This window comes from Gavialis gangeticus, unplaced genomic scaffold (genome assembly GCF_001723915.1).
Source record: "Gavialis gangeticus isolate Ggan-Ray unplaced genomic scaffold, GavGan_comp1, whole genome shotgun sequence".
Lineage (NCBI taxonomy): Eukaryota > Metazoa > Chordata > Crocodylia > Gavialidae > Gavialis > Gavialis gangeticus.
Window position 1 is genome coordinate 6,525,487 of NW_017729033.1, and position 22,909 is coordinate 6,548,395.

The following is a 22,909-nucleotide window of genomic DNA, read 5'->3' on the forward strand; positions in this document are numbered from 1 at the left end:
AGGTGTGCACTACTTCTCACGTCACTGCTGCTCTAATTAAAGCATGGGAAGTTTCCAATTTGGGAAGAAACTGGCCTTTAATTAGACCAGCATCGGGACTTACACTCCTTCTTACCTGGAGTTATTTATAGTGAAACTCAATAGGGAGGCTATTTTTTCCATGCTCTCATAATGCACGAACCTTCGAAATAATGTTAACCCTTTGAATAGAGAGAGGAATATAAAAGACTCTGCTTTGCTCTTGTGGACCGTAACTCATTTTTCCTTTCTTCCTTCATACTAATTGACGGGCTGGCATGAATGGAGCTCAAATAGTTCCTCTGTTCCAGTGTAACCTGCTGTAATGGATTTGCTTTCGGTCTTGATGATAACGGTGTGGAAAATGCCATCTTGCTTTATGAAAGAAGTGTGGTGGGTTGAGGAGGATCTTTGCCGGGAAAAAAACCATGTTATTTGTCAAGTTAATGGATTTCAAAAACATTTCTTTGTAGTGAGTTGATATCAGCCCTTAAAGGGATTTGGGGTAGAAAGATATCATCAGAAGGAGCGCCCATCGGGAAATCTGTTGGAGCAAGTTGTGTGAGATCCTTTACTCTGTGAGAGAGGTCAGATGAGTACATAGGAAGCTACTAATGCCAGTTAATGGAAGGGGATGGTGAGACTGGAAAGCTTCAGGACCTGGCGGACCATATGGTATAAGGACATGCATTGCTCCTTTCCTAATGCCACTGCTTCTCCAGATGGATCTGCCACCAGCCTTAGCAAGAGAATCAGTGAAGAGTACGGTGGCCTGCAAACATGAAGAAACCTGCTCTGGCATATCAACTGGAAGCAGTTAGAAAACAGAGCAGATCCTGTCCTACCTTCATTACACTGACTGTGTGGCTTTGGAGGGAACTACGCTAAGTACTAGCAGGCATGGACTGACAGTATCTTTCAGGAGGCGATAAGGGTCACAAGCCAGACAGAGGGAAGTACATATGGACATATACTCCCTATACATATAAACTCCCTCCAGAGGTGGTGCAGTCACCTATCCTGGAGGTTTTCAAGAGGAGATGAGACAGGCACCTCGCTGCGGTTACCTAACCCCAGTTGTCTTCCTGCCAAGAGGAGGGGGGCTGGACCCGATGATCTGCAAGGTCCCTTCCAGCCCCTTACATCTATGAATCTATATACAAATATAAGGATGGGGCAAAGCCCTAACTGCAGTTTCAGTAGCCAGCCTCTCTGTCTACCATCCCTTAGCGACAGGCATTGAAGGGGCTTTGCTCTCTGTATCAGGAGCTTTTGGGTTGTGGCAACTGGTTACTGATCAAGGGAACATGGGCCAGCTAGGGATTATTATTGGGAGAGAGTTGGTGAGGAACAGAGATGTGTTGGGATACACGGGTCCACACACAGATGCACAATAACTTGTTCAGCCAGCTAAAATAAGAGAGCTCTAGGCTCCCAGTCCTACGCTCACACAACTGCATCAGCTCTGGTGTTTGTCCTGTGGAGGTCCCTAGGAGGAAAATGAAAACCATCCTGCCCTGTATGCTGTGCCCTTTACATGCACAGGCAGAACAAGAGCCCCTGCCCCAGACAGCTTCAAATCAAAGCCAACACGTGGATGCAGCAGATGGAGGAAGCACGAGGCAATAATCAGAGAGCTCCACTGGGCTGTTCAGGTCAAGTCTAAAGGTGCAGGAGCAACAGAACAGATGGTTGTGAAAGCACTTCTGTTTCATGTGCCCTTGAATACATGATGATACCAGAGAAAATCCTGGCCGGAAGAAGTGGATGGGAAGAAGTCTGGGTTCAATTAGGGAGGTCTCAGTTGGCTTGAAAAACAACAGCTGCTAATTTAAATAATGACAAGTAATTTTCTCTGGACTCTGGAGACCGACGTTCTTTCCATGAATTTTTCCTCCTTTCACATTTGTTTGTTTTGCCCCCATTTGATGATTGTCCCTGGGAGATTTGCCCATGAAATTTTCGGCTTAGGAGAAGAGGAGAATCAAGTCCTTGCCAGGCTGGCGCCAAGCAATTTCACTCCATACCTCCAACCCCCAGACATGGCAAACAGGAGCCAAGGTGCATTGGCAGGAGCGTTTCCGGTCTGGAGAAGGACTGAAAACCCTGCTTTGATTGTGCTGAAACTAGAGATGGCTTGAGTTGATCATGACGATAATTCTTGGGACTCAAGTCTGAGCATCTTAGTAGCTCATATCCTGCGCTTGTTTCAGCCATTTTTCAGGATGAATTGTGGGTATTTTGTGATCAGGGAAAAGGAGCTTAAGGATTTCAGCCTCTGAGTTTGATCTCGGGTCGGATGTAAATGGAGACCTGCTGAAGCTGGCATCTTTCCCTTTTCCTCACCGTCTTAGTGTTTGTCCTAACATGCACTCAGCTGATAAGGGGCATTGCAGCAGAGTGGTCAAGGTGGCTTGCTATGACTCTAGAGGTCTGAACTCAAGCCCTGCAACTGGGGGCAACCTTTGGCATGATCCAGAGCCAGTAGGTACCTGGTCATTCAGGCCAGGGAATCAAAAGCAGCTGGATGCAATTCTGGCTAAATCATTCCCTTGCACATTGCTGGCTAAGAACCTGGTTTGCTTTCACCTCACTCATTCAACTCGCTGTTAAACTTAGATGGACCTTCAGGTGGCCGGTGCTTTATGTAACTTATTACCTCCTGCACAGTTATACTTCCTCATCCTCAGGCTGTCCACAAAGCAGAGATCTTTGGCCTCTGGGCAGTCAAGAAATGCAAATGTCATCCCCCTCTGTTTTGCATTGTGGATCGTTGTAAGAGTGCTCCTAAGTATGGCATAGTGTCACCAACTTGAGCTGACCCAACTGGCCATTTATATTTCAGAGACCTATAGAAGTAGGCCTGGGCAAGCTTGAGCTCTCCTATGTGTGATAGGGGAATCTATACTTGTTTCTGGATATTTTTTCTTTTGGATAGGGATGATCCTGCCTCAGGCCAGGGGTTGGCCTAGGTGACTTCTGGAGGTCCTCCCAGCCCCGCTTCTCTAGGATTGTCTGATAGCCAACCAGAGGCACTAGTGATGGTTCAGGACGGTGGAGGAACTATAGCAATGCCTGTTCTCAAACAACCAAATCCCTTGTAAATATTGCTCTGCCAGGAGCAGCTTTCTTTTCCAATTTGTTTTCTGGCCTTCTCTCTTGGGGTACATCCATTGACGTTGACCAAATTACTCCAGAAATTAATGTGGCCCATGCCTTGCCATCCCATCTTGTGATGTGAGCCACCAGACATGCTGTGCCCTAGTCCAAGCTAGAGTCTACCAGTGAGCCTGCTGAAGGGCAATGCATCCTTTTCTCCTGTTTGCAGATGGCCCTATCTACCACATCCTTTTGGCTAATCTCAAGGGAGTCTGGAGCAGGCGCAGGGGGGCCAGGGTCATGTGCGCCAGTACTGCAGGGCTGGGGCTAGTGGAGGCTGCAGCTGGAAGGAGCCGCCACTGCCTGGGCTGCCTAGAAAGGCGGTCCAGCTGTGGAGCCACCCCAGCCCTGCTGTGTGCCCATGGGGTGGCAGGACGCATCACAGACCAGATGGCATCTAGGCCAGGCGGGACCGAAGGATGTCCAAAGTGCCTCCCTGAGCTGGATTCGGCCCGCAGGCCATATTTTGCCCACCCCTGCTTTAGGTTGTGTAGAAGGCTGAAATTAATAGCATTGTGGCATTTTTGTAGGTAAGGTTTTATTGAGCCTTTAATTGAGTCTTTTTTTTTACAAGCCCCACCAGTAGCATTTACCCCTCGTCTTGCAGCGGATGTCTCTCCCCGAAGCTGAGCACTAGTGTTGCTGGGTGAGCGAGCCAGGGGAAGGTGGCTCTGTAAATACTGCAGCTGCTGCCTCTCTTTTGAACTGTTACCACTGTCCGCTCCGGCCCAGAAAGCGAGGGAGCATCAGATGTCTCTTGGTGAACTGAAGTTCCCCCACATTCCAGCTGTCAGGGCAGCCACTGGCCCTTTGAACCAGCCTCTCCACTGAACATTTTTAATCTTTCCCCAGAGCCCTTTTCAACAGCCGTTAAGTCATCCCATGGAGCTGTTGTTACGCTATCTGCAAGGAAATCACTGACAGGCTCGTTAGCTGTTGTTGCTGTGTGTGGGAACAGTTTACAAAGAATAAAGAATGGGGAACTTTTCCCTTGGGAGCCATGAAAAAACTTAAGAAAAATCATCTGCAAAATAAGTGTCTCAGATCCCCTCGCAAAAAACATTTGATTTTAGTGCAGGATATTTTTGGGACTTCAAACAATGGAATAAACACTCAGTACTAGCAAGACATCTCTGCCCAAATGTTAGGAGGTGAATAGAAATTGGACTTTGCTCTACTTCCTCTAAGAGGAACCTGTGCCGTTCAGCTGCTTAACTTGAAGCATTGGAGTTATGAATGGGACTACTCACAAGGTTAGGTATGTGCTAAGATACGTGGCTGAATGGGGGCATAAATCCATCAACGCCAGCTGACCCAACTATATATAGAGACAGCTTTTTTGGCTTGGTGATCAAAGGCAGTTGGACTTGGTTCAAGCCACATCATTCCTTCTTGCGCCGTTGACTTCAGCAGCTGATGTGCCTTACCCATGCCAAGTCAATGGGTGACCGTATCTTGGGCAGACCTCTGATCTCTTTTTGTACCATCATTGCGAGTGCCTCGTGTTACAGTAATGGCAGACATTAAGTATGAGAGACACACACCTCAGTAGGAAGGGGTCCTTCATTCTGGTGCTGTGCCTACACCTACTGAGACACAGTGTCTCTGCTCCATACGATTTATGATATGCTTCCACCATAGGCCAATGTAGGAATTCAAAAAAAGGGGTGTAGGAGATGTCTTTGATGCTGCCGGGGTGGTATCAGCAGCTCCCAACATGGACAGACGATGCTGAGGACTTTTGAGTCCCTCAAGGAGGTAAGACTCCCTACCCCCCCACTCTTGGCACCCCCTCCCCTCCACTGCAGGCACCTGCCCTCCCCTCCTGTTCACTTCTCACCCTCTCCTTCAGGGTTTGCCTAAGTTTTGCCCCTGGCCTCAGGAAAGGGGGACTTGCCCACTCACTGCTGCCATTTTCCTCAGCTGACCTGGGGGCAGGGAGAGACCTAAAGCCTCTCCTGCCTTGCTCCAGCTGGGGCTATTGTGAGTGGCAGCGCAGGGTGCCAGGTTCGGTGGGCACAGTGGCCACAGGCAGGTACTCCATCCAGGTGTTTCTACCCAGTCTGCTGGCTGGGAGCAGGTACCCACTGCCATCCTTGGCCAAACCTGGCACCCTGGCTAACTGCCCCCTGCAGCTGCAGACCTGGGGCTGGTGGGGGAAATGAAGTGGAGGGGGAGGGAGAGGGGACCCATCCACTGCTGTTGCTGCTGCACCTGGCACTCTACATGCTGCTCTCTGCAGCTCCCAGCTGGAGCGGGACAGGAGCACTCCTGCGACTTTGCCCATCCCTGGGGCAGCTGGGGACAATGGTGGCTGCAGGTGGTCCCCTTCCTGCTCCTTGTTTGGTCCCCCTCAGTCTCCCATGCCAGTCTGGGGCACCAGGTGCACCTTAGACACCACAGGGGACCCCGGCATCTGGGGAGATGGAGCCCCCAGTAGTTAGGCAGGGTGTGACCATGCCACTGACTCCTACACCACTCCCCACAGCCACCCCAATTCCACCACTCATCATCGCAAGCAACAATATATGAACCTAAATTCAGGGCAAAGTGACATATGGGATGCAAGGGGGACCCAGCCAGTTGAATATAATTTTTTCTACCTATCTAATGACATCATCTTTGTTATTATTACTATGCATTAAGCCAGCCAGTTCACTGCATCAGTCATTCAGCCCAGCTAATGCCAAGGGGATGATTCCTCATAAGTACTGGGGCGCAGAGGTGGTTCTTCCTACAGGGCTTGAAGGAAGGGAAGACAAGCCAGTGGCCTTGTGAATCAGTTCAGAGATGGGCATTTCTTATGGGAAAGGGTAGCATGGAAGACCATGAAGCTGACCAACTACATTTACATCTCTGTCATTCCTTGCAATGAATGCTTGTGATGGTGCTTGGGCACCGTCTGGGTGACTGGGTGTCCTTGTGACTTGGGCATCCTTGTGAGTGGGCTCACATAAGAACAGCATTTGCATAAGAAAAGGGCTGTGACAAATGCAAGGTAAAGGAGCTGAAGGAGCCTCCATCGTTAGTGCCTCCTGTAGCTTCACATTCTTGATCTGCTGGGTGGGAAGTGTCATCCTAATTATGCCTTTCCTGCTTTTCTACAAACATGAGCATTGTTTTTTGGTGATGCCAACAACAGCCTTAAAAAGGGAATGTAAAAGAAACTTTACTCCACCGAGCCAGCTTTGCTAGCCTATGAGTTTATATCAACACCTTGCCCTATATTGGAAGGGCAAGAGGAGCACAGTGTAGAACGAAATGCCTCGAACCTTAACATGGCATTAACCATGGTTTTTGGCACATTAGCATAATGCAACATAGCACATCCTGCTCTGCACCCCAGAGAGCAGAACAGAATAAGTGCTTGCTTTTACATCTCTAAAATGGCATTTGAAGAAGGGTGGGGACATAGATGGGGGCTTGATTTTGCCTTCTGAAGAATGATTGCCCGAGATTTTATTCTCTTCTGTTCAGACTCCTCTCCAATTGCCAACCACCACTGAACATTGCAGAACTGTTATTAATAGGATTTAAAACCCACAACAAGGAGCAAGCATTTTCCACCCTATTTCTCAGTGTTCCCAAATGAGGAAATGTCAGACACAATATAACTTAGCAGTTTTACAAGCCAATAAAAGATGTTGGCAGCTGTTTCAAGACTTTTTTGGCATTGCATTTCAGTAGGGAAAAGAAATCCACAATAATAGAAGCTAAGGCTGACTCAGAATAATACAAGGGCAGGGTAGATTCCTTTTCTTTTTTTAAATATTATGATTTTGTATCAGGCTGGTTGTACCACTCATACATTTTACCTGCGAGTTTTTCCTTCTCTTACAGAACATTTCAATGATTATTCTCACTGTAATCTGGAATACAAACCTAAGCCTATAATTCATACACAGAATTTTTTCTTTGCAGTGAAAACAGAGGCAGGAACAACACTGCCAAATTGGGGACTTCTGTTTCAGTCCACAGGGAGACTTTTCTCCATTGCTCTCTCAGGGATAGAAGATCCCCCCAGGGAATAAGTCATAAGGTTTGCCCACAAACCTTTAGGGTGCCAAGGGGAAGCACCGATTGCTGCTCACCCCTCATGCGAGGTCGAAGTGTGATCCCACCCCATGCTTGCAAAATCTTGTTACAGGAATTGGTACTTTCACAAGGAAGTGGGCTCAAACCAGGGAAGCACAGCCCAGGAAGATGGAGCAATTCGTTGTGGGGGTGGGACAAGGGAAAAATGGATGGGGATGTTTTAGTTAGGTCATGGGGAAGAGATGGTGTGCGTGTGTGTACGTACACACACGCGTGAACGCATGTGCATCCTCCCTACCCTGTGTGTAAATGCAAGTGTGTGTCAGTCCTCTCTACACCACCACACACAAGACATCACCTCCTGCGTGGCCTTGGTAGAAGGATGTGTGATCACAACACTAAGTGTGTGATTTTGTGGTGGGGGTGGGGAATGATCCTCGAGAATCTCCCTGCTAAGACTAGCTCTGATGCCATAAGACGTTGTGGGAACCCAAGACTTAATAGGAAGACATTTACTAGTATTCTGCCTCCAATTTTCCTGTGTTTAATTTCATGTTCTCAGTCCTTCTTGTAGGCAGGTGCATCCCCTACCACCTTTCCGCTCCCCCTTAGAGCTGCAGCAGGTAAATGTGGGAGGCAATCTCTTCACCTACAGCCCTTTGCCAAGCTACTCTGGCATCCCCGAGGAAGTCACTGCTACATTTTAAGAATCCAATTCAAATTCTGCCTTCATTTATGCCTTTGCATATGCCTCCTCTCCACCTGACACACACACGCACTGGGCAAAAAATCAGACAGTTAATTAACATTATACTCTTTACTGAATTTGTAGCAAACCATATACAGACATAGGTGGCTGCTCTTCCCCGCATGTCTTCTCCAGCCAAGCGTGCATCTACTCTTCTACGTTGCCTTCTCCTATCCTCTCTATACACCGCCATCAGGTAACTTTGGTTCCCACCTCAAAGTTCGGGCCAGTTTGTATGGCTGTCAAAAATGATGGCATTACTAGGCTCAAGGAGCTCTCATAAGATTTCTTTTGCAAGATGCAAGATGCACCCCCAGCAAGAAGTGCCTCTGCTTTGAGAGTCCAAGGGGGCTAGTGGATGTTACAAGAGGAGCTACTGTGTACGGACAGATCGTTTCCTGAAATCAAGCAGTCTAAAGGGTTTTACTCAGAGAAACTGCAGTTTGTAACTCAGAAAAGCACAGTGTCAACCAGAGACGTACGGGAATTGGAAGAAAGGTGATGACGTTAAGCCTGAAAGGGAAATGGCAATGCATGCCTTGAATCAAAGCAAGGTAAATTAAAATGCAAACACCTTCCCTGCTGGCCTAAGAATAAAATAAAAGCCAATTCATCATTGCCAGGCAGCAGACAATCAAACCAGAGACCAGAGAGGGCTAATGATAGAACATCTTATTATGGATGGCCCAGCTTAACACTTATGATGGCTCCCAAACTAGCCAGCAAGAGGATTTAAGTGAATCATTATTTAATTCCAGGTGCTGTGCAGAATTTCCTTGCCAGGAATTGCACTGAAGGGGGGACAGGAGTTGAAGTAGCCAAGTGGAGAATCATTTAAGAACTCTACTTTGTAGGGCAAATAAATGCATGTAAAGAATCTGGGAGGGCCTCTAGTGGTGCTTTAGAAAGGAGCACTGAAAGTCCTTTTAAGTCCCAGTGGTGGAGAAGGTGTCTGCAGCACGTTGAGCCGGGGCGGAGCAGCTCTGGGCTGGCTGGCTGATCCCCGGGCTTCCTGCTAGCCAGGGCTGCACCGCCTTGGCTCAACATGCTGCAGTCCCAGGTGCACGTGTAAACTCTGCGCCCAGAAGCAATAAACTCCAATATGAACTGCCTGCCAGGGTTTATCCAGGTGCAGTAATTGTGCATGTAGATGCACCCAGAACGTTACAGAGTCAGTCTGCTTTTCCATGCTCTCACATCCAATTTGCCTTTTATTGCTTTCCTTCTTGCAAAATGAGAGAGAAGTCATCTCCTCTGAAGAATACACATTTTGCTCCTAGTTGAGAGGGAAACATTGAGCTCCTCGGCACAGCTGAGGAGATCAGCTGGCCTTGCTTCCAAAGGTCTTCAAAAAAGTTATGATTACTTAATACCCTTTGCTGCTTCCAAAATGTCAGCTAGGGTTTCTAAGCACAGGAAATGCTTTGAAGTTTTGCCATGTTGCTTATCTGGATACATCCAGCTGGCCAATGAGTAGCTCATAAATGTCTCAATAGATGGGGTAGTAGAAGGGTTTAAGCAGAGGAGATACAATTACTGTGCTGCCATATATCATTTGTCTCCTTGGGCTTTGCCTCTGACAGTATCCACTTGTCTTCTACTAAGACTGTAAGTCGATGGGACTGTCTTTTTGTTCTGTGTTTACAGCTCGTAGCACAATGGGGTCCTGGCCTGTGCCCAGGGCTTCTACATGCTGTCGTAATACAGACAACAGTAACCAGGATTCCTAAAAACACAACAGCAGCTTCAACTTAGCTCTTTGCCCTGATCCGTTCCCACATGTGGGACTTTGACAAGTGATTTTTAGGGTTTCCAAGCTACCTAGAGGATTCAGATCCACCTCCCACAGTTTTCATGTAAGCTGCGTCCAGATCCCTTTGGCAGCTTTGGAAGTCTTAGCTTGACTCCTGCCCTGCATGGACATTAATCATCTTAGGGCCCACCGTGTCTACCCTGGCACCTTTGGGCATTTGCTTTGCCCTTTACTGTCCTGCCATAAGCAGTTTTGCTTGCTTCCTACTTCCTACTTCTAAGGTTAGGCAGCACTGTCTGAAAGGGTATGTCCCAGTTTTCTGGCCTCGGCACTCTCAGGGAGAAGACACAGACCCCAAAACTCATATCTTGGTGATGGCAGATTACAGACCAAAGAGCAATGGTCTCAAGTTGCAGCAAGGGAAGTTTAGGTTGGATATTAGGGAAAACTTTCTCATAAAGAGGATAGTAAAGTATTGGAAGGGGTTAGCCAGAGAGGTTGTGGACTCTCCACCCTTGGAGGATTTTAAGACCCAGTGAGCCAAAGCCTTGGCTGGGACGATCTAGTTGGTGATGGCCTTGTTTTGAACAGGGGGTTAGACAATATGACCTCCCGAGGTCCCTTCCAACCCCAACTTTCTATGATTTTATGATTACAGGTCTTTTAAAAATAAAATGCCACTGTCATGCTTAGACATTTGGTTACCCCGCTTTACTTGATGTACATTTCTTCTTTTGGCAAAAAACTGTTATCAACCCAATAGTTAGAAAACAGAGGTCTGATTCTCCTTTGGTGTAAATTAACTGCCTTCAGTGAAGCAAGGTTGACTTTGGCTGTTTTTCATTCCTTCAATGAGGATCTGGCTCATTGTTTGCAATCATGGATCACACTGGGTCTCCTGTGATTGACACCATCCACGAAGCTGCTCAAGCCACTTGCCAGGCTCTGCTAACTGCATTATATTTTATTAAAGCAGAAAGTGCATCTGACTGCTTACACCTATCCCCCTCCAACTGCTTTCTTGTTTCATTTGATTGCTATGCCACACTTTCCAAAAACAAAACAGGACAAAGCAAAAAGGCTCAGGGCAGCTTAGCAGTCAAAACCAGATCAAATATTAAAATAAAGTAGCAAACGATAGAACCGTTCCCCAAAGAAACAATATCCCCAAACTTAGCCCTGTCTGTTAAAAGCCTGTGCAATAGGAAGGTCTCACAAGGCTTCCAGAAGAGGAAAGATTGGCTTCCAGTGGGCCTCAAAGGGGAGGGAGTTCAAAAGCTGAGCATCGACTACCGAGAACAACCTCCCACTTTTTCACAGAAGAAACTTGGTGCACGGGTGAAACTTGCTGGAGGGGTTGCTGTCAGCTGACCTTAGAGATCATGGTGGAACATAAGGGACGAAGCAGTTAGGCATGCAGGGCCAAGGCCATTGAGGGCATGTGGCTTACATGAGCGCCTTATCCCATTAGGTTAGTTTTGGTGACCTCCTTTGGAGAGTGGAATTCCAAAGAGACTCGCTTTCTGGGTCTTAAGCAGCATTTGGGTTACTATAAACATGGCCAGAAACTATTTTAACTGTGGAAGGACTTGGCTTGAATGACTTAAAAAAAGAAATGAAAACATCTTTTTTTGTTCTGGTCATTTCCATCCTCTCAGCCTCATCCTTTCTGCATCCCTATGCACACAGCGACTTTCTCAACACAGGTTAAAATAAAGCTGGAACAGAATCCTGCATTTCCATTCAATGACTATTCCACTTGCTTCGATGAATAATGGAGGACTACCTTGGTATTAATTTTGTTTCACTTCCATCCCCATCCTGCTCGAAACTTCCTGGTAGATGCCAAACGCCTTCAGTTCTTACTGAGGACAGGGATAAATGAGAATGCACTGGACCATGGGTAGAAATGCTCTTGGCAGGATCGGACACCAGGTATGCAACTTGATATTAAAATCTCTCTAGATGGCTGTACCCTGTAATGCCCTCTGCTTCATGCCTCCAGATGCTTTAAATATTCTAACTGCAGTGACCAGCCGATTCAAGGGCACCTAACTGAATGCACCACACTTATTAAAGGAAACCCCGAAATCTTTTGATTGTGTGTGTCCATTTCTGCATCCTAATGATGAAGCTCAAGGTTGTGTTGGCTATAAGCAGACAGGCACTTCTGCCCTTCATTATTTGGGTTCAGATGCTTTGTAACCTCAATAATAATGGGTTAGATCCACAGCTGCTCCCTGAACCAATGTCTGGTTCTACAGTGGCCTCAGCCCTGGTGTAGTTGAGAGCAGCTTCAGGGCTGCTCTACTCTGTCTGCCTACAACCCCACAAGGAGCTACCTCCTAGGGATGAGCTGCATGTTTCATACACTCTACCCTGGAGGGGAGGTGCATTGTTGATGACTGCAGCAATGGGGAAATACTCCGTATAATTCTGGTCACACATGTTCAAGGGAGGTGCATTCAGATAGAAACAGGTGCAAAGAAAGGCTACTAGGATGATCAAGGAATGGAGAGGGCCTAGAAGACCTTGGCCTATGTAGCCTAGCAAAATGAAGGCTATTCTAGGGGACAGGACTGCTTGCTCTAAATGCAACAGAGAGATAGATATTTGGCAGGGAAGTCAACTATTTAAGAGAAAGGATGATAGTGGTATAAGAAAAAATGCACATAATCTGTCCATGAACATGCTTCGGTTGGCAACTGGAAGGTTTCTAACCAGAGAGGAGAGATTCTGGGCCAGCTCCAATAGTGGTGTGGGGAAGAAAAAGACTTCACCTAGTTTTCAGCTGGAGCTTCATAGAGTCGCAGACCAAATCGCATGATATGGCTCCCAGCTCCAGCATAGGACTGTTTGGTTGACCCAGGCAGCTCCTTCTTGTCCTACATCCTGAGCGCCAGCTCTTCTCGGGCCTCTGCTATTGGTGGCAAGGCCAATATGATTGCTTTGAGAGGCTGACATTTCCATAATACTGTGGCAATTCATAACATTCTTGCATCTTTAGGTATTCCTTTGCAGGTAATATCCTGTAACACATCGAGCCCTATTACCATTAGTAGCTAAAGCTATCAGTGACCACAAAATATCCAGTGAAAAACAGCATGATAACACCCCTGGGGTGCAGCATAAGTAGGTCTGCCCAAGGAGAAAGAATTCATGCTGGGCAGTAATTAGCCTTTTTAAAATTACAGTGACTGTACTTAATGAATCTTAGGCCTTTCCATCTAATCAAAGAACTCTCGTTGTCGTTATGCGATATCTCCACTGTCATGTAACACTGAATAAATCCTTCCGTACGTGCTTATTTATGTGAAGAGGATTCTAATTCTAATCCTCGCTGGTGATGAAATTAAGTTAAATGAGTGATCCTGTCCCATTTATCTTCATTAGGGGGGCTCCCACGGATTACAAGAGGCAAACATCTACTTTCTACTACGATCGGCATCAAGCATTTACTTGCCAAATCATGCAGAGCCCTACTCACTTCCCTGAACAAACAACATTCCACTTTTGCTTCGACTAATTTCCTGCTGAAACCTTGGAGGAAGGGGGATAAATCTATTAAACTTTGTGTTGGCTAAGACTCATCTTTTTAGGGAACATGGCAAGCTAACTTCAGATTTAAAGCACTTCCATGAATATGTGCGGGGGGGCAGGGTGGATGACACCATTCGTTGACGTGTCCTGAGTGTTAAGGGTGTTGCAGTGTTGTGCTGCCATATGGCTTTAGGCAGCCTTTCTTCTAGGCCAAGTTGGGTTAGGCTTATTCACTATGTGGTCCTTGCAAATAAGGGTAGTCAGGAAAATAGATGTCTGGGTAAAGATGGGCTGAACATGCAACTTCAGAGCCACAATCAAATTGGGTTTCTCCCCTCAGCTCTTAACCCATGGGCTTGGCAATGAAGACAACACAAAACCTATCACTGGTAGGTCATATAACATGGATGAAGTGTCCCACTGAGCTGCTATGGCTGTATGTAGTTTCCCCTACTTCCTGCATTTTGCAGTTGGCCATCATTAAAAGCATTCAAGGGGTTGTTTAGTTACTACAGGGCTCATGTACATGAGACATTAAAAGCACAGGAAACTAATTCTACTGTGCATTGGTGGGTCATGGCGAAAGCCATGCTAATGTGCTAATGAGCAGTAAAATGAGTCTACTGCACATTAGCATCACCAAAAAGGCATGTGCTGGCACTATTGCACAGTAGTGCCATTTATAGTGCTTTAAGGGCATTTATACGCATACATTTGTCCGCTCTGACATGCTCCAGAGCATCAGAGCAGACTCAATTAATTGAGTCCGTGGAGCATGAGAGCTGACGTGCCTGGCGCTGCATTGCATGCATTTGTATAAGTGGCAAAATGCGTGTCAGCGCTGAGAAAATGGTGGTGGTACGCCTTTGAGCTAAAACACCATCCATGAGTTTTACTTCAAAAGCGCACCACCGCCATTTTCTCAGCGCTGACGTGCATTTCATCGTTTATACAAATGCGACGCAAGCATGTGTACAAATGTCCTAAGTTAGTGCCTGTGATTAAAGGTGCTAAACTTAATGTGCCATAATTATGGCTCATTAATGACCATATAGACATGCCCCCTCAGGAAGGCAAAAGCTGGGAACAAAACCAGGCTTGGACTACTCATTAGGGAATCCAGCAGAGAAATCACTGAAGAAATTAGGCTAGAAGCTGCAAACGTATTGGCTCACCCAACTCCCATTGATTCAAGTGATTTCACTGATTGACTCAGTAAGAATTAAGCACCCAAATACCTTTGAGGGGTTGAGCCTCAGTCAGTCTTTTGCTGAACAAATTAGGATGTTGCCACTGATTTGAAAATCCAAAGCAATCACTCCTCCGTCTCATTGCTTTCTGATTATGCAGCGAGATGCCCTATGGGGGAGGGGACAGACAGGAAAGGTCTTTCTGACAGAATACAAAAGGAAAATGAGTTTAATATTGAAGGCAATGGGGTAATTATAAGAGGGAAAGGGGTCACAGAAGAAGTTTCTCTACACTGAGCAGGTTTAGATATACATATTTCCCAGGCAAAGGGGCTGAAGATGTGACCTTGTTCCAGATTTATAATTGCAGGGTCTAAATAGGTAACGTCACACAGTGATGTTCCTTGCCCACTCTCCACGCATGCAACTCCATCACTTAAACTGGCTTGGAGTAAAATAAATAGCGTTACTGAGCCCAGAATCAAGCAAATAATCAGCACTTCATCAATCACATCACCTTGTTTCATCCCCCTGCAGACAAAAAACAAGTTCTGAATTGCAGGGATTTGAGTAGAAAGGTAGGGAAACAGGGCTGATACTAGAAAAAGTCTGACTTTGTTCCAGTTAGGCTTTTTGCTAATTGTCTATCCATTTTCCACTAGATGCAATTTTTCATGGCTTTTCCAATTATGGAAAAAAATGGAATGAACAAAAACCTAAGAAATCCCCATAAAAAATGTGAACGTCCAAACAAACATTGAATGGGTTTTAGTTGTTAAAAAATAACAAAAAATTCTTAACAGTGTTTTTTTCTTGACACATTTGAAAACGTGATGAAACCAATCAGATAAAATAATTTTGCTGAAATATATCATAGGAAACCAAAAATAATTTCTTTTTAGTCCAAACTCACATATAAAACTCTCTGTAAAACTAACAGTCAATAAGGTCTTTATCTGTTTAAACATACAAAAACCTCACTTTCAAGAATTCACAAAATTTTTCCTGATAAAATGGAACCCAAATGATATTTAATGTGTGAAGAGACTCATATACCCTTTTCTTCATTAACTATTGATGGATGAACACTTTGCTTTTAGAAGATGGCTTCTATATCATGGGCTTTTCTTTCCTTTCAGTGCTGGGAATTTCTCTGAGTTGAGAATATGACTTGTTTTTATTTAGCCTAAAAGTTAACCCCTATTACAGAAGTTTAATAGAAATCTAGCTCTTTGTCATAATTATATTTTATATTTAGTATAAACAGGAATATTGATATTGGAAAGGAATAGGAATTTTGGTATTGATATTGGATATATTGATATTGATATTGACATAGGATATATTGATATTGATATTTGATATTGATATTGAATATATTGATATCGATATAGGAATATTGATATTGGATATAAACAGGAATATAACAGGACTATACCAGATCCTTAGTATTTTTAACCAAAGGTAAACATTTACTGGATTTCCTTCATGTTTTAAAAACCCAAATCTTCTGTATGGAGAGAAAACTAACAACACCTTTTAAAAAAAAAAATCCCATTGGTATGGCCTGGACAAAAATTTGTTCTTCAGATAAGACACTGTTTGCTACATTAAACATTCCCGACCAAGAAAAAAAATCAATGTTTAAATAACATTAAGATAATAAAGCCAATCACTCAAAGTTACTAACAAAAATGTCAATTTGCATATGCAACCTTAATTCTGCCTTTTTATGCGTATGCATGATTACAGATGATATCATTACATGATTGCTTACTATATTTTCCTCCCAGGACTTTTGCCTCATCCAGTGAATGCAACCTGATATTTTAATTTATCCTTGTCATCCCCAAACTTCATTTCTCAATCACCACAACCCAAATGTGCACCAAATACTAAATTAATTCTCTCGTGCATGCTTCTGTAGTGCTCTCACCGTGATTTCCAAGTGCTTCACAGACTTTAATACTTTTATCTTCTCATCCCTCCTGTAAGAATGGGTGATATTATCCACATTTTACAGATGAGAAAGTGAGGTAAATGATCAAGCATCCGCTAATGTTTTGGCTACAACCAGAGACATTTAGCCTGTGATTTTTTCACTTAGCATATATATATATTTAATAGCACTTTATCTAATCAAAGCACAGCCCCCATAGATATCAGTTGTCACCATGAGTGCGCACTTCAGCAATTCTGGGCCCCAAACGCTTTCTTTTGGGCATCTGTAACTCAGGGCATTTTTAGCCAGGTAGGCACCGCTGCAATGCTTGCAGTTGTAGAAGCGGCAAAATGTGCGTCAGCACTGAGAAAATGGTGGCGGTGCACTTTTGAACTAAAAGACATAGAAGATGCATTAGTTCAAAGCACACTGCCGCCATTTTCTGTGCACTGACAAACATTTTGCCACTTATACAACTGAATGCGATGCAGTGCACTGCGCATCAGCTTGTGTGCGGAGCTGACTCAATTAATTGAGTCTGCTCTGATGTGGTGGATCCTTGGCAAGTCGCAGAACCAAAAAGTATGTGTATAAATGCCCTAAGAGGCTTAGGTCAAGAGCGGCAATGGCAAATCACCTCATTTCTGTGTTTGGGACAAGCAACCAAACAGATGGGTCAGGTAGGTTCATTAGAAGTGCTCTCTGGCAATGCAGGGATGTGGTGCACATACATACATCCCCAATGCTCGACTTGCTCAGAATCACATGAAAACAGTGGTAAAACAGGTAGAGATACAATTCAATTTTTCAACTTCCTGACCCACTCTTTCTCCAGTCTCCTACTCTATTCATTCTTTGCTTTCCAGTTCCATCATCAAGTGAGGCAGAATGCTGGACAGACAATGGTCTCCTTTGCTATATAGCCCCAACTCATTCCCAGAGCATTGTCCCTCTTGCCCACTGAAGAAGTAAAGGGTCTGGAAAACCAATGTTGTCTAGCACGGGGCTCATGCAGTAGAGAAAGCAGCAGTGAACCATTTTTCTTGAAATGTTCCAAAAATATCAGGCTTGTCTCCACTTGAAAGACACACATGGTACCATCAGTTTCTTAATGGTTAATTTTGGCCAAGTTACAAGCAACTAAAAAAAGAAGAGTTTTATAATGGAATCTTTGGGAAAACTTAACTACCAGCTGTTCTACCAGGTTGGCTCATAACGTACTGTATAATAGGAGAGATAGAGCACTTTTCATTCATAGACGTGCATTCAAAGGTCAGTATTACACTTGCTAGTTTACACTTGGGAAACTGAAGCACTTCAACTGTCCTAGCTGGGCGTGTCTACATGAAACATTTATTGAGGAGTTGCCTGATTAGCTCCACAGTAAACATCTCATGTCTATATGTGTGGCCCTATTAGGTCACAAGAAACAAAGAAACTCTGCAGCAGGATAGTACTTGCAAATACAAGTACTGTCCTATTGCAGAGTTATTTACTGCATAGCAATGCACGTGTAGATGCTGATGTGGACATAAATTGCTCCTGGTCAGCCCAGCCAGCAGGGGGCCACATTCCTGTTTAATGCTCAACAGCTGCAGGAGCCTTCTGAAGCTACCTGTTCCTGGGCCTGACTCCCCCATGCCCCATGCCAGCCCTGGGCTGCCCTACAGATCCTGGGCCACATGGCCACCACCAGCCGGAGCCCAGGGCTGATCCCTGTGCCCTCTGCCACCCTGGGGCTGGCACCTGGGCAGCTGTGGCTGAGGCCTGGAGTTCCCCCTGGCGAGGGGCAGAGCAGGGCAGGAACAGATCTGGCCTAAACTCCCTGGCTCAATTTGCTGCTGTCTGGGTCACATGTATAGACACTGTGCCTGGAAGTAGTGATTTAAATTGCTCTGCAGTTTATTCAGTCACATTAATTGCATGTGTAGACGTGCCCGTTGTGTTGCTAAGCCAGGAAGGGAAAGGAGGTTGGACTTAAGGCTAGTGTCTTGTGTGTAGATACAGAAAAAACTTTAGGGTTGACTTCTGCTAAACCTATGGGTTCAGACCCTGTGGCCAACCTGATTTATGCCACTGCCCACCAGAGTGAACACAACAGTGACCAGCATTGAGAAACGGAATTTGATAGTCTCAGATCTGCCTTTTTAAAATTGTTAGGTAAGAGGAAAATTGTACATAAATCTGTCAAAAGATGACAACTGAACAAGAGATTCATTTTTCCTTCACCTTTGGCCTCCCCTTCCCCTCTCCCAGTGTGAAAAAGCCTATGCCTCTGTGTATTTCCATCTCATGCTACTTAATATCTATATATCCTGAACTTTAAAGTTACTTCTTCCCATTAAGAGGACAACGGCTTATCAAAACAATAAACCTTCCTATTCTGATGCCCTCACACTGGAGACTGAGTGCCTAAATTCAGAGGAAAGTGCACTCATCAATGTCTATTGTACAGTATAACGGTCCATAAGAAGAATATCAATGCGGGAAATGAGTAATGTTGGGTTACTAACCTTTTCCTTGCAAAAGAAATGCAATCAGCCTGACAGAGTAAGGAATTCATTGCTGTCCGGTTAGTTCGGATTAAAAGGAGTGCAGTTCAAGTGAGCGAGCTGTCAAGCCCAGGGTGCCCTTTTTACATTAGAATAATCATCTCCAAAATGTTCACAAAAAAGAGAATTAACAAATGGGAATGGAATGTTATGCATTAGTATTGCAGCTAGTTTAATATCTGTGCAAATCAAACTTTGTTAAAGAAAGGACCTTGGAGATAAAGGGAAAAAACCCCTGTCTTCAGAGCAAGCCATTTGGATCTTTGTCTGAATTTCAGTCACTGATCATGACTGCAGTGTAGTGTAAAGTTAGTCCTGGAATCTCTAAACTATAGAGGTTTAGCAGCAGTAGCATGCAGCTCAGTTTGGGCTTCAAACAACACTTGAGAAGCCAATTAAGTTAGCCTCTGGTGAGCTCCGGACTTCCATAACTAGAGGCCACCTGCAGTAGCATATAGATGTGCCTTTAGGTTGTCTGCGTCTACACGAGATACTGACTGCACAGTTGTTGCGGCACAATCATTTAGTACTTGCATACCCAAGTACTAAATGACTGTGCAGTAACCAGCATAACTGCACAGTAGCATCCCCGCATGGCTTCCCTGTGATGCTGCCTGCAAAATAGCTCTTTATTACTATCATCGTAACTCATTACTACTGCACAGTAGCATGCCCTGGTTTGCTCCTGCACAGTACTAACTAACTACCGCGCAGTAATAATGAGCTACTACTAAGGCTTGTGTAGACACGGCCTCTGTGTTCTTATCACCATGATATCAATTTTCTATTTAACCTCTGTATAGTCATTTTTGTCTGGGTCATTTACCCAGGAAAATTGTTACCAATGAAAATCATTACAAATGTAACAAAGAACACAGTTTCCATATAGGAAAAAAAAACTATTTAACCAGAACTTGATATGGATGGTGTGTAAATGGAAGAAACTAAATGAAAGATGTAAATAATATGAAATCCAAAGAATTGAATCTGACTTGTGATGCTGTTTCCTTATTGCCACTAGTCAAATACATTCTTTCCTTCAAATAAACCTCTCACTGAATTCGGCTGCACTCAAAGCAAGGGAGATAGAGGAAGGCAGTAGAGTCAGTGCACATGAAATTCTTCCACCTTCTACCATGAGCCAGGGTATTGCACAGATTGTGTCTTGAATGTGTCAAGGATGAATTCAAGACCAGCGCAATTTTCTGTCCTGCATGTCAAACCAGTGTCTCGTTTTTTTGCAGTTCCATTTGACTCCACCAGGTGGTGCAAGGGAACGAAGCCAAATTCTCACATATACAAGGCTAACATTTCTCATTTGGATATAGGGGTGTAGGTTGGAGCCGTGTTGCGCTAAGCACATAGGCAGACACGGTTCTTTGGGTAAATCTCGTATCTTTTATTAGAACAGTTTTTTTCCAATTATTTGAGTTGGTCTAATAAAAGATATCAGATTTACCCAAAGAACCTTGTCTGTCTAGTTTGGATAGAAATACAGTTAAAAGATGGTAAGCATGTGTGTGTTGGGAGGTGGGAGGGTAAGTTGACCGGCACTGCTGACCACAAGTGTTAAATAAATCAAGAATCAGGCTTCTCCATGTAATGAGATGGAATTAATGAGATTTTAAAAGAAATGAACTTGGGCTGGTTGTTTCCTTTGGCGTTACAGTCCTCAGGGTTTGCAGTGCCCAAGTCTTCTCTGCAGTCATAATGGCTAGAAACATACTCTTTAAGTGAAAGATGATAGTCCCAACCAACCATTATTCTAAGGGAGAAACCTGTGATAAATATCAGGAGAGACGGCATTATGGGTGGGTTTGAGGGGAAACAAAGAGCAGGTGGCTATAGAAAAGCTTAGCTCCCCTCCTTCTGCGCCTGCACCCATGTACACGTGTGCATCAGCACGTGTGCCTGGATGCACAGATAAGTGTACGGCAGTGATGGCTGCCTCACCTTCAACGTGCATCCCCAGGGCCCCCTCCCATGCTCTGCCCCCTTTTGCCCCAGAGGACTACAGAAGGGGAAACTGCTGGGCTGTTGCAGCTGCACAATGCAGTACTTTTGGTGCTGCAGATGACCTTGTTCCCTCCGGGCTCCCCTTCTTCCCTACAGTCTTAATATTGGTCCGGGGGGAACACACTTCCCCATCCATTATGCCTTTGAGCTGGCTGAAGTCAGCTATTTCCTAGCTGAGCAAATAGAATAAGGGCCTGATTTTTAGAAGTGCCGAGCATCAGAGGTGAACCTGGGCAGCCACGGGAGTTATGGGCACACACCACCTCTGAAAGGCAGATTGTTTCCACTGAAGCTGTAAAAGACCCCCACTTTCAAAATGTCGCCTGTGAGGTATATCCCATTATTCTGATGACAGAGTATCTAGGGAAGCAGAGGATCTGATTAGCCCACATCAAAGCTATCCAGACTTGCTTTCAGAAGCTGCACTTTTCTGAGCCTACAGCCTCAGGAAGAAGTGGTCCAGAGATTTTCTGAAAATCAAGCCATTGCACTGTTTACCTCTTGATGGACAACTGTCCCCATATTGGAGAGAAAAAAAACCAATTGCCTCATCCCATTCATCCACCCAACTACCAATGCAGGATCATTCCCTGCACAACATTTGCTAGTGCTTTGCCCAGTCACACTTTAGTTATATCAGATAAGGGGGTTACTGCAATCCCTCTCTCTTAAGAGACTTTTCCAAGCTCTGATGATTTCAGAAGTCGGGATGTTTATTCTCAATTCTCCTTTGCTTAACTTACAGGGTCAAGGATTTTGCAGGAAGGAATCAACCTATGTAATTCCTGCCATTCTTTGTATTTAGAACATTTGCAGCGACGTGGCCCTCATTTGGGTACACAAGATAGTTATGGATAGTTATAGTTATGACTTTATCTAGGATCCATGGTGCTGCAACTTACTGTTTTCATCATGGGGATATGAAAACAAATGTACCCCCCCAAGTAACTTTTAGCACCAATACTTTAATAGGAGAGGGTGTACAATGAGGCATCTGAATCTATCTTACACGTCTCACTAGGAGCAGCCTGATTTTTGAAGGTGATCAGTTCTTCAATTCTTGCTAACCTCAATGAACGGTGAAGATCAGGTCAGCTATTCAGGGGCTAAAGATAGCATACGGCACCTATTTATAGGCCAGAGGAGATGGGCTCTGCTTTATTTCATCTGAAGGCTTACATATGCCTCTGCTTGAATGAGAAAAAATAAATGTCCCTATGTTCGAGGCTCTGTTGTATCTTTTTACAGCTCACATAAAGTCGTATAAAGCTGAGACAGGGAGAGACCCTCACTCACTTGAATTAAGCTTCTGGCTCTCAGATATGAATGCCTCCTTCTACAGCAGTAAAAACTGGAGAGGCTTAAGGGACATTTCAAGGGTCACTTCACATAGGAAAACCTCGTCTTGGGGAAATACAAAAAAGTGTGTGTGTGGGGGGAGAGGCAGACCCTCAGTTGCTGCAAACTGGTATGACTCCAGTAAACTGAATATATGTTGATGCTGTTTTATACCAGCAAAGATTTCATTTAGCCCGGATCATCGAGTCCAGCCATTATAAGCAAACCTGTATTATAGTTTCATAGTGCTTAGGGTCGTAAGGGACCAAAACAGATCATCAGGTCCGACCGCCTGCCCCAGCAGGAATGGGTGCCGGGGACATATCACCCCAGCCAAATATCTGTAATAGAGATGACATGCAAAAACACCCCCAGAATGATGCACTCCAAGCATCCCAGGCCGCAAAGCAGCCCCGATAGCCTGGAAGAAACATTTCAGCAGTTCGAGTGTGATTCACTGTCTGCTGATTGCTTGGATGGTTTCAAAGTTTTATGGGAACAGCTTGGCATCCAGCTGTAGTGTAAATAACCAGAGCCCAGAGCCCTCTCTCCCTCTTCCTTCTGCTTACTGTTTGACAAGTATTTACATTATAATAACTGCAAAACTGGTGTAGATTA